This window comes from Hordeum vulgare, chromosome 5H, assembly GCF_904849725.1.
Source record: "Hordeum vulgare subsp. vulgare chromosome 5H, MorexV3_pseudomolecules_assembly, whole genome shotgun sequence".
Classification (NCBI taxonomy): domain Eukaryota; kingdom Viridiplantae; phylum Streptophyta; class Magnoliopsida; order Poales; family Poaceae; genus Hordeum; species Hordeum vulgare.
The window spans coordinates 401,930,409-401,944,585 of record NC_058522.1 but is presented as its reverse complement, the minus strand read 5'-3'; the positions used below and the strand labels follow the sequence as shown (position 1 = coordinate 401,944,585).

The window sequence follows — 14,177 nt, the reverse complement described above, 5'->3', positions numbered from 1 at the left end:
TTTAGGTAGGCCATGTATTAAAAAAATATGGACTACTCACTACTGGGCCAATGGCCTGCTCGGAGCCAGCGAGCCAGCCAGGCTCGATCTCCCGCTGAGGCCATCGAGGCCACGATCCAGCCATCGAGGATCGCTCGTGGGAGTTGATGCGAATCACGCTGCTGCTGAGTCCAGGCCATCCGACGTGCGTGTGCGCGACTCTAATCTGCTTCCCCTAATCACGCTGCTGCTGCTTTTTTGGGATCGCAACAGCCTGCAAGTCGCCTCTTCGTCGCCTCGTCCGCTCATCGCCTCGTCGCTCATCTCCTCCTCAAGTACTCATCGCCTCGTCCGCTTGCAGGCCACTCGTCGCCTCGAATAGACTACACACTACAGAGACAAGCCCCCTGTACAGAGACTTTGCCTCCTCTCAAAAATTTTAGATTCGTGGACGTCTTCTCGTCCAGTTGATCTTCAAGTTCTTTTTATTCATCGTCTAATCGTTTTTATCTTATGTTTCAACAATGCAGATTTAAGTCATTATGGGGAAATAACGGTCTGGTGCCTATAATGCAAGAGAAAAACACAAGAACAAAATTTTATTGATAAATCTTATAAAGGAGGTATGGACAGATTTGTTAAAAAAGCACTCGAATTATCATCTAGTAATCAGTCTGTTGTTCCTTCTAGCCTTGCACTTGCAATTGTTCCTTACATTAATTCAAGATATGCTCACATAGAGATAGATAATATAGAGGTATAGATAGATAATATTGAGGCTGTGATTCTTTTCAATACAATATATTTGATCCAAGAAACTATAATTCTCTTGATTCTAAACAGATTGATATTTTAGCACAAAAGGGTCCAAAAAGAGACAAGTCAATTAAGAAAGGTCCCAAAGATAGATATCATAAAAGGCTTACTGTGGTCTTCTATGCTAGATTCCTATCAAATGGTGAGTATTGTGACATAGACTGGCTTGTCTATTCTAAACAACTTGATAGAGTATTTTGCTTTGGTTGTAAATTATCTACAAAAGGTCATCGGAAAGGTCAGTTGGCAAAGGAGGGTTGTAATGATTGGTCACATATGACCAATAAACTAAAAGATCACGAGACAAGTGTGGATCATGTTTTGAGCATGACTAATTGGTATGAGTTGCGTAGTAGATTGGAAAAACATCAAACTATTGATAAAGCAACTCAACGACAACTTGAGAAAGAGAAGGACCATTGGAGAAAGGTATAATTCAGAATTGTTTGCATTGTTAAATTTCTTGCCAAGCATAACCTAACATTCTGTGGTACAAATGGCAAGCTCTGCGAAGATAGTAATGGTAATTTCTTGGGTTTGGTAGAGATGTTGGCAGAATTTGACCATGTTATTCACGAGCATGTTCGTCGTATTACAAATGAACAAACTCATGCTCATTATCTTGATCATAAGATTGAGAATGAATTGCTACACTTGCTTGCTTCTTGTATTAGGTCTGAAATTATCAAGAAAATAAAGAGTTCAAAGTATTTCTCTGTCATACTTGATTGACCCCTGATTCAAGTCACCAAAAGCAGATGTCTTTACTTATAAGATATGTGGATTCATCTTCAAGTCAAGTTTGCATAGAAGAGTCCTTTCTAGGATTTCTAGACGTAAATTATACAACTGGCCAAGGACTTTTTGAGGTGATACAAAATGAGCTAAAACTTCTTGATATTGATATAAATGATGTGAGAGGACAAGGTTATGATGATGGTTCAAATATGAAAGTAACACATCAAGGGGTAGAAAGGAAATTTTTGGATATAAATCCTAGAGCTTTTTATTCTGCTTGTCGTTGTCATAGCCTTAACTTAACACTTTGTGATATGTCCAAGACTTGTGGTAGAGCAAAAGATTTTTTGGAATCATCCAACGCATCTATACAAATTTTGCCAATTCTACAAAGAAGTGGAATATTTTGAAAGAAAACATATCAGGATTGACTCTCAAGTCTGTGTCAGCTACGCGTTGGGAAAGTCGTATTGAAAGTGTTAAAGCTATTAGATTTCAATGTTCTGACATTCAGGGGGCTCTACTTCAGGTAACCAATATGTTGATATTGGTAATGATGTAATTCATTAAGGCTTTGACTAGATCCAACCATAACGTTTATGAACTTTCCTTTAATTTCAGGTATCTGAAATTGATAGTGATCCAAAGGCAAGCAGTGAGGCTCTAGGTTTGGCAAACAATGAACTTGGAGAGTATGAATTTATCGTGGCAATAGTCATTTGGTATGAGGTATTGTCTGCTATTAACTTAGTAAGCAAAAGTTTACAAACAAAGGATAAGCTTATTGATGTTGCAATTGAGAAAGTGAAAGGGCTTATTTCTTTCTTGGAGGGGTACAGACAAACTGGTTTCTTAGATGCATTGGAGATAGCCAAGGAAATTGCACTTGAGATGGATATTGATGCAACATTTCGTAAAAGGAGAGAAATTAAAAGAAAGAAACAATTTGATGAGAACCCAGACGAGATAAATATTGCCACACAGTCCGCAGAAGAATCATTTAGAATCAACTATTTTATACGTGTTGTTGATCAGGCAATTTCCTCGCTCACAAGGAGATTTGAGCAATATGAAGATTACCAGAAAATATTTGGTTTCTTATTTACTTGTGAAACATTGCGTTCATTGGATAAAGATAGTTTGAAATCTTCTTGTGTTAATCTTGAGGATGCGCTTATGAAGGATAAACAATCTGATATTGATGCCAATGATCTATTTGTTGAGTTGCAGTTTCTTCAAAATTTCATGCCAAAAGAAAATATTAGACCCGTTGAAATTCTGAATTTTCTAAAGCGACATGATTGTTTTCCCAATGCATGTATTGCATATAGAGTTCTGCTGACCATTCCTGTGACAGTGGCATCGGTAGAAATAAGTTTTTCTAAATTAAAACTATTGAAGTCCTATATACGTACTACTATGACTCAGCAAAGACTCAATAATTTGGTCACAATAGCGCTTGAGAGTGAAGTGTTGGAGAAGATTGATTATGAGGATATCATTGAAGATTTCATTTCAAAGAATACTAAAAGAATGAGGATGTTCAAAGAAATAGCAATCGGGAGTTGGATAGGTATGACTTTTTATATATCCAATTGTTATGCAAGACGTTATATTACATATGTTATAAAAACTTTCTACAAGATATATATCATTATAATTACTTTTTAGATTTTTTTAGATAGGGCCTCAATTTTTATTTTTGTACAGGGCCCCGGTTTTTCCCGGCACGGCCCTGGCAGTAGATTAGCCATCAAACAAGTTAGTCCGTTAATCAACGATACAATAAATTAATAGATGCTAGCTAGTTGGCATTCCTAATCAGCATCCCTTTTCATGTAGCACGCATGCACAGGTGCATGTGGATGTTCGGGACGGCCGTGCATTTGGCTAAGAGCATGGTTAAGAGCAAGTACAATAGGATGACGTAGGCGGGCTGTAAGACTTAAAATATTATATTTGTGATGAGTTGGAAGAGAGAGAATAGGAGAGAGAAGAGAAGCGGGCTACAAACTAACATCCGGCTGTAACACGTGCTCCTAGGCAATTTGTGAGAAAGGATGGTGGGCCTTGTATCAATAAAGTAGTACTTATTTACATCTATCTATTGTACTTGCGGGCTATAAACTTGGCTATAGATGACATGTCAACATCATATAGCCAACAGCTGGCTATACTATTAACCATGCTCTTAATAGTATAGCCAACTGCTGGCTGTAAGCCATCTTATAGCCCAGTTTATAGTTATCTTGTACAATAGTTAGCTATAAAAGAGTACTACTTTTATCATATATGGTCCATCTTTATTTTTTTTAAACATCTAGGAGCACGTGCTAGAGCTAGCTCTTTACGAAGAGTCCGCTTCCCTTCTCTTTCCTCTTCTCTCTTATCCGACTCAGCAAAATATAGTATTTTAATTCTTACAATCTGCTGAGTGTACCTTATTGTACTTGCTCTAAAGGCAGGTCTAATAAATTACAGCAAAAAGTTCCTCCTCCTTCCGTCAACTAATGTCCTAAAATTCCTGTAATTCTCACAGAGATATATTGTTCTTGATGACGTAGGTAGGAGCGACAGCATGCGTGGACAAGTTTCCGAGCAGCTAGCACGTTCGGCTGGGCAAGTCGTCGAGTACAGATTTCGGGGCAGCTTCAGGATGGAAGAATCTACGATTATATGGACTGTAAGAGATGTTGGGCTCCGCTGTGGGAAGCAAGGCACCGGCAGCGATGCGCATGTAGGAGGTAACACATCGATCCAGGCCTGATTGATTCATGTACAGCTCGTACGTGGCAAAGTTAGGCTTACTTAATTCTTTCCTTGATCAATGTGAACTAAGAATTGTATGTCCTTTTCTTTCCAATCTTTTTTTTAATCTTCCACGGGGTTTCAGACGTCACGCAGGGCGGTTCCGATGGAGCTCCGACGAGGCAAGACGAGCGGCGGAGGTCGCGGCGAGTGGGGGCGGCGGCTGCTCGTGCTCTAGATCGGGGTGGCGGCTCTGGTTCGGGTTGCGGGCGGGCCTGTGATGGGCTTGAGTGGGCCCACGTGGCGGTTGGCTGGAGGTGGGAGGCGGCTGGCTGGCTGGCGGCTGAGGGAGCGGGTTGGCTGTGCGGATTTCAAGGAGAGGGCTAGGGTTAGCTTAATTAGGGGTCTATTTATAGGAAATGGGGTTAGGGTAGGGATTTTTGCACCGTTTTCGACCGTCGGATCTCGATTGAACAGTCCAAAATGGAGGGATAGGCTAGGTGGTTGGTGTTGGGCTGCGTAGAATAGGTTGGGCTGAGAAGAGAGGGAGATTTGCGGCCCGGCACGAGATTTTAAGCACCAAAAAATGTCCGACGATAAACTCATTTCGGTGCCGCTACGGTCGACCGTTTGGGTATCAAACGTACTCCGATTGCGATTAAATTTGGTAGGTGGCGTACCTACATTAAAATAAGACCGCACGCCAAGTTTCAACCCAATCCGAAAATATTTATTACGCACTTTTAAAAACAATATTTTAACGATGCCGAAGGCGCGTGCATGTGGTTGGACTCGAAACGATCAATGACGGAAACGGGGAGAACCGGCCACTAATAACGGATGCAAGTTTTTGAAAATTGGCGGCAACGCAGTGCCGATGCAATGCAGATGATGCGAATGATGCGGTGATGATTGCGACAAACAAATAATCACAGGACGATAACAGAATAAAAGGGGAATCTTCTGGAGCGCCAGTCTCGGGCTATTATAACTCTCCTACACTAACAAGAGATCTCACCACGAGATCTAAGAATGAAAGGGGAAGAGGATGAGGAAAGGAAGAGGTAAACTTACTTGCTTCTTGACAAATGAGTGAAACCAACGATCCTTGAAGGTTGCTAAGAGGTTGAAGAATGACATGAAGAACAAGCAAGAATTCCAAAAACAATCGGCAGCACTTCGGTAGAAAATTGAGGCAAAAAAATTGATAAGATGGAAATATGTTGGCAAGATTCACAACAAACTAACTAAATTGATAAGCAAGGAAAGAACATGATCTTGACAACCCGAGATGATTGATATAAAAATAGCAACATCACAACATCTCCGAAACAAGAGAATAGGAACTAGATCATTGGAAAGAAAACAATGGATAAGAAAATGACAACTTCTACCACAATTGAATTTGGCAAGCACCTTGCAAGAAGAATTGAATGGAGTTGTTGGAAAACCAACAACGAAAAGAACAAGCTTGTAGTGGACTTATGAAAATCAACCCAAAACAATGAGGTGACAACCAACCACTAACAGAAACAAGGATTGATTGTATGCAACAAGAAAGGCAAAACTTCTTACACCAAGAGGATATATTGAGTACTTGGGTCAACGATGATCACCATATAGAAACAACCCTTAGGAAAAGCTTTAGGTGAGATGGGTTGAAAGAAATCTCATGATCAAAGAATTGGTGGATTTTAATATCACATTATTGAAATAAATTCTCTTCGAGACTCCTCCACTAACAAGAACTCTATAACACCACCTCAAAGATAAAGGGGGAAGGAATGCACTTTGACATGCAAGAGAAAGAATACTTCAGGTTCTCCAACAAGAATCTTGAAGAACACTTGAGAATGAATGAAATCTTGAAGAACCACCATGGCGAACCTCCATATACAAAAGAATGATCCAAAGAAATGAAGGTTGAAAACAATAAGATCAAGACCTTGCAAACAAATGAAGCTTCCCGAAGAGATACTTGAGGAAACTTGGAACTCCAGAAAACAAAAGATAAGAACACTTGGAACAAAGAATATGATATCATGAACAATTTCGGAAGAAGAATTGAAATCAGCTTGATGAAACAAGAATAGGAATTATGTTATGCTCATCCTTCATCAAATTAAATTGATGACAAGCAACGTATTTAGCACACCACTTATCCTTCTTAAAAAGATTGGAGAGAGAGAGATGGAGCACAACTGAAGAAGTCTTGGAAGAAACACCGATAAGAATTGAAACGAATGAGACAACCATGAATGAATGAATATACTTGAGAATGAAGAGATCATGATCCACCTAGAATAAGCTTGGACAAGGAACCAGAATAATTGAGAGACGAACGAAGAGACAACAATTGGGAAGAATTTGAGAATGAAAGCTGAAAGCTGAGAACGAAGAAATCTTCTCAAATGATGGCCTTCACAGGATCGAGAGAGAAAACGACTCTGAAATGCACCAGGTAGATATGGAAGGGATTACTCATGATTGAAAACAATTTGAAAGGATAGGAACAAGATGAAACCAAGAATCTTCAAGGAATTGACCAAGATTTAAGAGAAACACTACTTCGGTCTTCCAAGCTGAGAATGATGGCGAGAAACAACACCATGAATTACTGAGACACTCCCGAATAATGAATGAGGAAAAGTTGAGCCAACTTAGAAAATATTTCAAAGTGATCTTGAAAAGGAATATGACTGATGGAATGCATACTTACATCACACTTGAAAAGATTTAGAGATCTCCAAAAAAATATTAGAAGAGCCAGGAAAGATCCTCTGAAAGAACCCGTGGGTTATGGGCACACTCAAAATAAAACATCGTTGAAACAATTGATTATAAAAGAGATATTGCACGGGTACAAAGAAAACTTGATGAGGTGAGAGCCTTGAAATAATTGAAAGGATCGAGAACAAGAAACTTTCGAGATATCTTCAACACTCGGGATAGAATAGAGAGGGATGAATAAAAAAAGAGACTTGATAAGAATTACCAACATGGGAAAGAATTTAAAGGATGAAAAGGATATGATGAACACGAATAGCTTGAATTGAATTCACCGGAAAAGAGAACAAGAATGAAAAATGATGAACTTAGAACTCCTGAGAATCTTCATAATGAATCACCAGACACGATATAGAAGAAAAGAAAACACAAGCAACATGAAAAGAGATGCACTTGGATGGTAATTAAATCATTGAAGAAAAGGGAGGGAGGGAGGGGAAAACAAAGACAACTTGGGACAGATGAGACGAACTCCGAAAATAAACGAGAGATTGTTCTTGCAATATTGGAGAGGATTGAATTGACTTGAAGAGAAGCACACCGGTTGAAAAGAATTGACATGACAACTCCGATTGACAAGAATTGATAAGACAATTTGATTGAGCAGAAGAATTAGCACTCCCATACAAATATGGGAATACCTCTTGGAAAGATATGAATTCACCACTTGACATCAAAGCAACTCGAATTACCATACTGCAACAAAACAAAGGATGCGGCTTACGAAATAAGCCAAAACAAATTCATGACACATATTCCGTCTGATATTTTCGTGGATAGGATCGCACAGGCTCGATCGTACATTGGATTTTCATATTGAAATGACGCTTGGATATGCTCCCTAGGCGTAGCGAACTACAAGGCTTGTCGAAGCATACTGATGACATATATCGAGACTCTCCTCAGTAAAAACGATTGTGAACAAACGAATCCACTAGATGTTGAACCCCAACCTCACATCATGCATCTTTTGGAAGATTGTCATATAGGTAGCTACTTGAATTCCCACCTAAGAACTCCTGAAATTTTCTGGTCATGCAATCGGGTCCACGGATACAAGGAGTAAAGTTCATCACTCAACTCCGAGCAATAACAATACTCGTCCAGTGTATCACATCCGTCAACACATAACCAGAGATCTTGGAAACTCATCTATCTCAGACACTCGTAATCACAACGATACCAAGTATGGCAGTACATCCGGACGCTCTCCACCAGTACTGGGGATGTCAGACTCCTCTCGCCACTACTAGTATTGAAGCAATTTTGAACATCCTCCGTCCTAAGATACTAAGAAATCTGAATGATAACGATGTGCTCAAGAATCCCCTGGAGCTCAACTCCTCGAAAGAAATCAAGTCAGACAGGAGGCACCAAGAAAGAACTCCGTCACATCGACATCATATAGATTCCAAAAATATCCGCGTGATCCTAAAAAAATTGAGTGAGAGGAGGAGTAGAATTAAAATTATTACGTCAAGATTCCTCACCATAGCATTGAAGAAGAGAAAAAATAATCCTACTCTCCCATATATAACTAGACTCAAAGCAGTTTTTCACTAGACTCGACTCGGCCAAGTTCGATCAATCAAGGAGGCTCCTAGGTAGGTAATGCTATGATACCAACTTTTAAGGACCAAGATGCGATCCTATCCTTATTTTGGCGTGAGGGCCTCGACAGGGATAGAAACGCAGCTCGTCGTCTCACAAGAATGGATATCATTACAAGTACATGTACTGAAAAGATGAGTATAAGGAGTTGGCTTACACTCGCAACAAGCTACATCAAGATCACATCAATACAACAACATAATCAATAATCATGAAGAAGAGCAGGGCCCAGCTACGGACGAAAAAAACAATAAAAGAACGACGTCCATCCTTGCTATCTGAGGCTACCGGCCTAGAACCCATCCTAGATTGATGAAGAAGAAGAAGAAGAAAATCCAAATAGAACAATCATCATGCTCACGTCAAAGTAACTCTTTACCTGTACCTGCAACTGGTGTTTTAATAATCTGTGAGCCACGGGGACTCAAGAATCTCATTTCCAAAGGTATCAAGACTAGCGAAGCTTAATGGTTGAGGTATGGTTAAGTGGTGAGGCTGCAGCAAGCGACTAAGCATTTATTTGAGGTGGCTAACTTACGAGTACAAGAATAAAAGAGGGGGGTGATCTATGCATAGCAGACGTGAACTACTGATGATCAAAAGAATGATCCTGAACACCTACTTACGTTAGACATAACCCCACCGTGTCCTCTTCCGGATACAGAACTCACGAGAAGAGACAGTCACGGTCACGCACACAGTTGGCAAGTTTTAATTAAGTTTACTTCAACTTATCTAGACCCGGATGTTAAACAAAGTTTCCAAGTTTGCCACATAACCGCGGGCACGGCTTTCCGAAAGATTTAACCCTGCAGGGGTGCTCCAACTAGTCCATCACAAACTACCACACGCTGCGACGGAATAACCTCGATCAGGGAAAACCTGTGATATCCTCGGGTTCCTATTGGAAATCCTCAACCTCGAGATAACCCAAAGTGTCGTGGTTTTGTCACGGTAGATGTCCTCGTGAAAGGACTTAGGACTGGAGCCATCGCACTTTGGTGGCGACTCAAAGGGGTTGAACGGGAGAGAGACGGCGATTTACCCAGGTCCGGCCCCTCGTGAGGAGGTAAAGGCCTACGTCCTGCTTTGAGTTGTATTGATGGAGTTTCGACTACAAGGAGGGCGTAACTCGCCAAACCTAGCACTCGATGATTTCTAACCTGCCCTCTTCTTCCCTGGGACTCGCCTTTATATACAGGTCGGGCCCCTAGGGTTTACAAGGGTACTTTCCTTTCTACAAACCGTGACTTTTACGATCTCTAAGTCGCCATCTTCCAAAGCTTGGAGACCTTCCGGAAGTTGTAAACCGCCATACAACCTTCGGTCTTGCCAGGCCAAGGCCCGAACCACGCTTAGATGAATCGCCTAATTTGGTGACCCGACCCAACTAGGGTGGGTTATCCACAGGTAATATCCCCAACACAAAGTATCCTCGGAACCCCTCGATCAAGACGCTCGAGAAAGGTAAAACAAATCTAGCAAGGCCGCTCGGCGTGTCAATGATCCTGATAGGACCCGCGTATCTCGTTCTCAGGACACGGCGGATAAGCATAGCGTACGGTGGCCTGATAGAAATCTCCCGATTTGCCCCAGGTTGGCCCCGCAAATAGCTCTAGTTTAGACCAGCACCAGCAGCACTGCCCCCGTGTATTATATTGAATTAATCCTCGAGTTCATGACACCCTACATTTTTAGTATTATTATGTTGGGCAAATATAGTAGCAATGTTGGGCCTTGCCAGAACAGTTTTATCCCAAAACAAAAATCTAGGGGGTCCCCATGACAACCCCAAGCATGTTCGGAGCGCTCATTTATAGAACATAACGCCGTTAGCCAAAACTAAGGCGACAAAGGTGGAACAAAACACCAAGCTAGAGGGCCAAGCCTTCCACCTTTTACCAAGTATATAGGTGCATTAAATTAATTAGCAATAATATGGTGGTATAACAATGAAACCATGTTGGCACATGGAAGCATCTGCACCTGCAACCAGCAACGCTAACAAAAGGCTGAGCAAGCGGTAATATAGCCAATCAGTGGTTTACTGGGTTGTGGAAAGGTTAGAGGTTTTTATGGAAATGTTGGGAGGCTTATTGAACATGTGGTAGGAAACGAGACATAGCGTAAGTAATGAGACAACTAGCATGGCAATGATAGTAATGGTATCTAGGGAAATGATCATCTTGCCTGTGATCCCGCTTGGAAGAAGAACGACTCACATTCTGACACGCTTGCGGAACTCTACCGAGAAGAAGCAAACCAAAAACAAGAATCAACACACGATAATGCCACAGCATATGCACGACATGACGCACAAGACATATGATGCATGATCGGCTTAATTATGCAAGGCATGGCATGGCAATTCACAACAATCAAACACTCCACATTAAGTGAAGCTCAATATGCAACGAGTTGCATATTGATGAAACTCCACATTTGAATTATTTAGTTTGCTCCCACTTATTTACACGGCAATATTAAATGTTGTTAAACATGGCAAGAGGTGAAGCATAATTAAACTATCTATCTTGGCATATTAAATGAGGTCGGAACCAACTTATAGCATCTCCGAAATGACCCCATACGTTAATTAAGAAATCTGTCCAGATCTGAACTAACATGTTTTAATGTTTTTTAAACAGCAGAATAAAGAGGTTCATGTGGTTCTACGCATCATTCTAGTAGATTTACATATAGAGATCATTGCACACGGAGCTACGGTTCAAAAGATATGATCACCGCAAGATATGATGCCATGAATGCAATATGTATGCAAATGACAGTCACAAGCATTCCAAATCATGAAGGCAGCAAGATATAATGAAACTACACGAGATTCTAAGAAAGTTTCATATATGACACGTTCCAAACGGAGTAACAGTCCAACAATTACAAGCAACGCGAGAAATAACTACAATCTGCCAAAAATAGCAACATGGCATTTTTTACACACCAAAACTTACACCTACACGATTCTAAAGTGCTCAAACAAGGCATGAGGTAGGAGTAGTCAAGATACAGAATAACCCTATACTAATGGAAAGTAGCATGGAAGCATGGATCACTAGTAACTAAGCTCACAAAATGGCAAGTTGCACACAGTTTCAGACTTGATGAAAATATCAGTTTTGACAGTGCAGTTTTTAACCAGATGGCATATTGACAGCTGTAAAAATATATGCTACACGGCATAGAATGGCATGAAACTTAATAGCATGCTAGAGAATCTTAATCACTACAACTAACTCCATTACACCAACCCCAAAGCGGTTGTAGATCACTAGAAAAATACATGGCAAGTCAGCAACAAAATATTACAGATTTTCAGACTTGGAAATATTTCAGCATCTCAAATCAGCACTATTTTGTAGCATGTTGGCAACACGAAAACAACACCTAACCATGGATTTCTATAGCAACTAAAATTACCGCGGGCTCGCATGCATGTCCAAGGGCATATCTCATCTTCACAAGTAATTCATATCATGCACGGAATAAACCACACAAAATAAAAAATGGCATCATGGCAAAATATCATGCACACTAACTTGATCAAAAGACAAAACTAAATGCACAGTTAAATTCTATGGATTTTTCTACCCCGAAAACATATATAATATGTGGAGTTTTGAAATAAAACTAATGCCACCACATATATGCGAGAATAAGACATAAGCCCGTCTTAGCAAACTATTTATGCCACCTACATGAAAATAGCAAGACAAATATTTCTAATATGCATGGCAAGGGGTTGCAAACGACATCAACATTTTACATACTAGGTGTTGTGGATATTACTTGCGGTGTAACCCGCCCTAGATGTACCGGGTCATTAAAAGGGTGACTTATCCATCAGTAGTACAACCCCTGGCCCAGGAGCCGGATGGCGGTTCAAGAGCTGTACAGAAGATAAACTCCCAGGGAGGTTTCCAGTCTTGGAAGGCACGGCGACTTATAGATAGGGAAAGCTACGATTTGTAGCATAGCCAGGACTCTTGTAAACCCTAGGGCCTCGACCTGTATATAAAGGCGAGTCCCTGGGAAAGATACGCCAAGTTAGAAATCATCGAGAGCTAGGTCAGGCGAGTTAGGCCCTCCTTGTAATCAAAACCATCATCAATCTACACAAAGCATGACGTAGGCTTTTACCTCCACACGAGGGACCGAACCTGGGTAAATCTGAGTCTCGCTTTCGCTCACCACCTTTGAGTCACCACCAAGGTGCGATGGCTCCATCTCTAAGTCCTTTCATGAGGACATCTGTCGTGACAAAACCACGACAGTTGGCGCCCACCATGGGGCTAGCGCACGATGGAGTTGAGTTCTCAAAGGGAGCCCTACCAGGGTCAGAAAGCTATGCGGTCGGCATCATGACGAAGAGCAGCCGCGGAAGGTACTACATCGACAACTCGCTATGGGGGCCAGAAGCCGATTCAGTCGAATCTGGTTACAGAGTCCCCTTCGGCAAGATCAACATCTTCATCAGCATGATTGGAACACCCGTGCCTGAGCCGGACACCTCCACCGACATCGTCGAGCCGGCCAGGTACGTCCTCCCCATCACACGACATGACAGGAGCCGCCATGTTTTTGTCGGTTTCACGCAGGGAAACGACGTACAAGACGAACCGGCGACCCAAGAGGTCACCCTCGTCAATTCTGACGGCGAGTCGTCCATGGGCGAGACAGATTCAATTCATCCTCTTCACGAAGGACAACTCGGAGGGCTGTCACTGGCGATGGACCCCGAGATCCTTGAGAGATCCCATCGACAAATCGCTATTTATATGGCAGGGGCGGCACAACCTCAGCAAAACCCGGACGGCAACAATGAGACCGGCGGGACGTCGAAAACCCCAGCTCAAGCCATGGCGGAGTTAGTGACGGAGGTCACGAGTCTCATGGCAACCGTCGTGACGCCCGAGAATCAGGAGTCGATCAACGCCGAGCTGGCGAAGCTGCGGGATGCGATGGTGAAAGTGCGTTATATCGACTAGAGGGGGGTGAATAGGAGATTTTTAGAATTTCATCACTGAGGAAACTCCTTTTGAGGAAATTCCTCACTGATGACTAACTTACAGCGGAAACAGTAAAGGATCAGAAGTGCAAAGTTTCACAACAGCAGTTTTTCAGAGTGAAGAATGTGAAAGCAGATTGCAGAGTGAGCAGGCACGCAGAAAACAGATGAGGATTACCTAGCATGAAGAATTTGGAGTTGAGGAATTTCAGAGAAAGTCTTCAGCAAATTCTTCAAACAGTAACAGTGAAAGTCATCAACACATAATCTGAGGAAAGTAAGGATTTGAGGAATTAGAACCCGTTTCACAGCGAAGACAGTAGTTGATGACCCAGTTCCAACTGCTGTGACAGACGTACATCTGGTTTGGAGCGGCTTGGTATTGAAACCAAAGGACACACAGTCCCTACCGTGTTCTCCTTGGGCTAAGAACACACAGTCCTCGCCCAACACTCGTGGTAAGTCTTCAGGGCAG

At 41.7% G+C, this 14,177-nt stretch overlaps 1 pseudogene; it reads left to right on the top strand.

Moving 5' to 3' along the window:
* The first annotated feature begins 604 nt into the window (after nucleotides 1-604).
* Nucleotides 605-13,682, top strand: LOC123396777 (annotated as a pseudogene).
* Nucleotides 13,683-14,177: the final 495 nt, after the last annotated feature.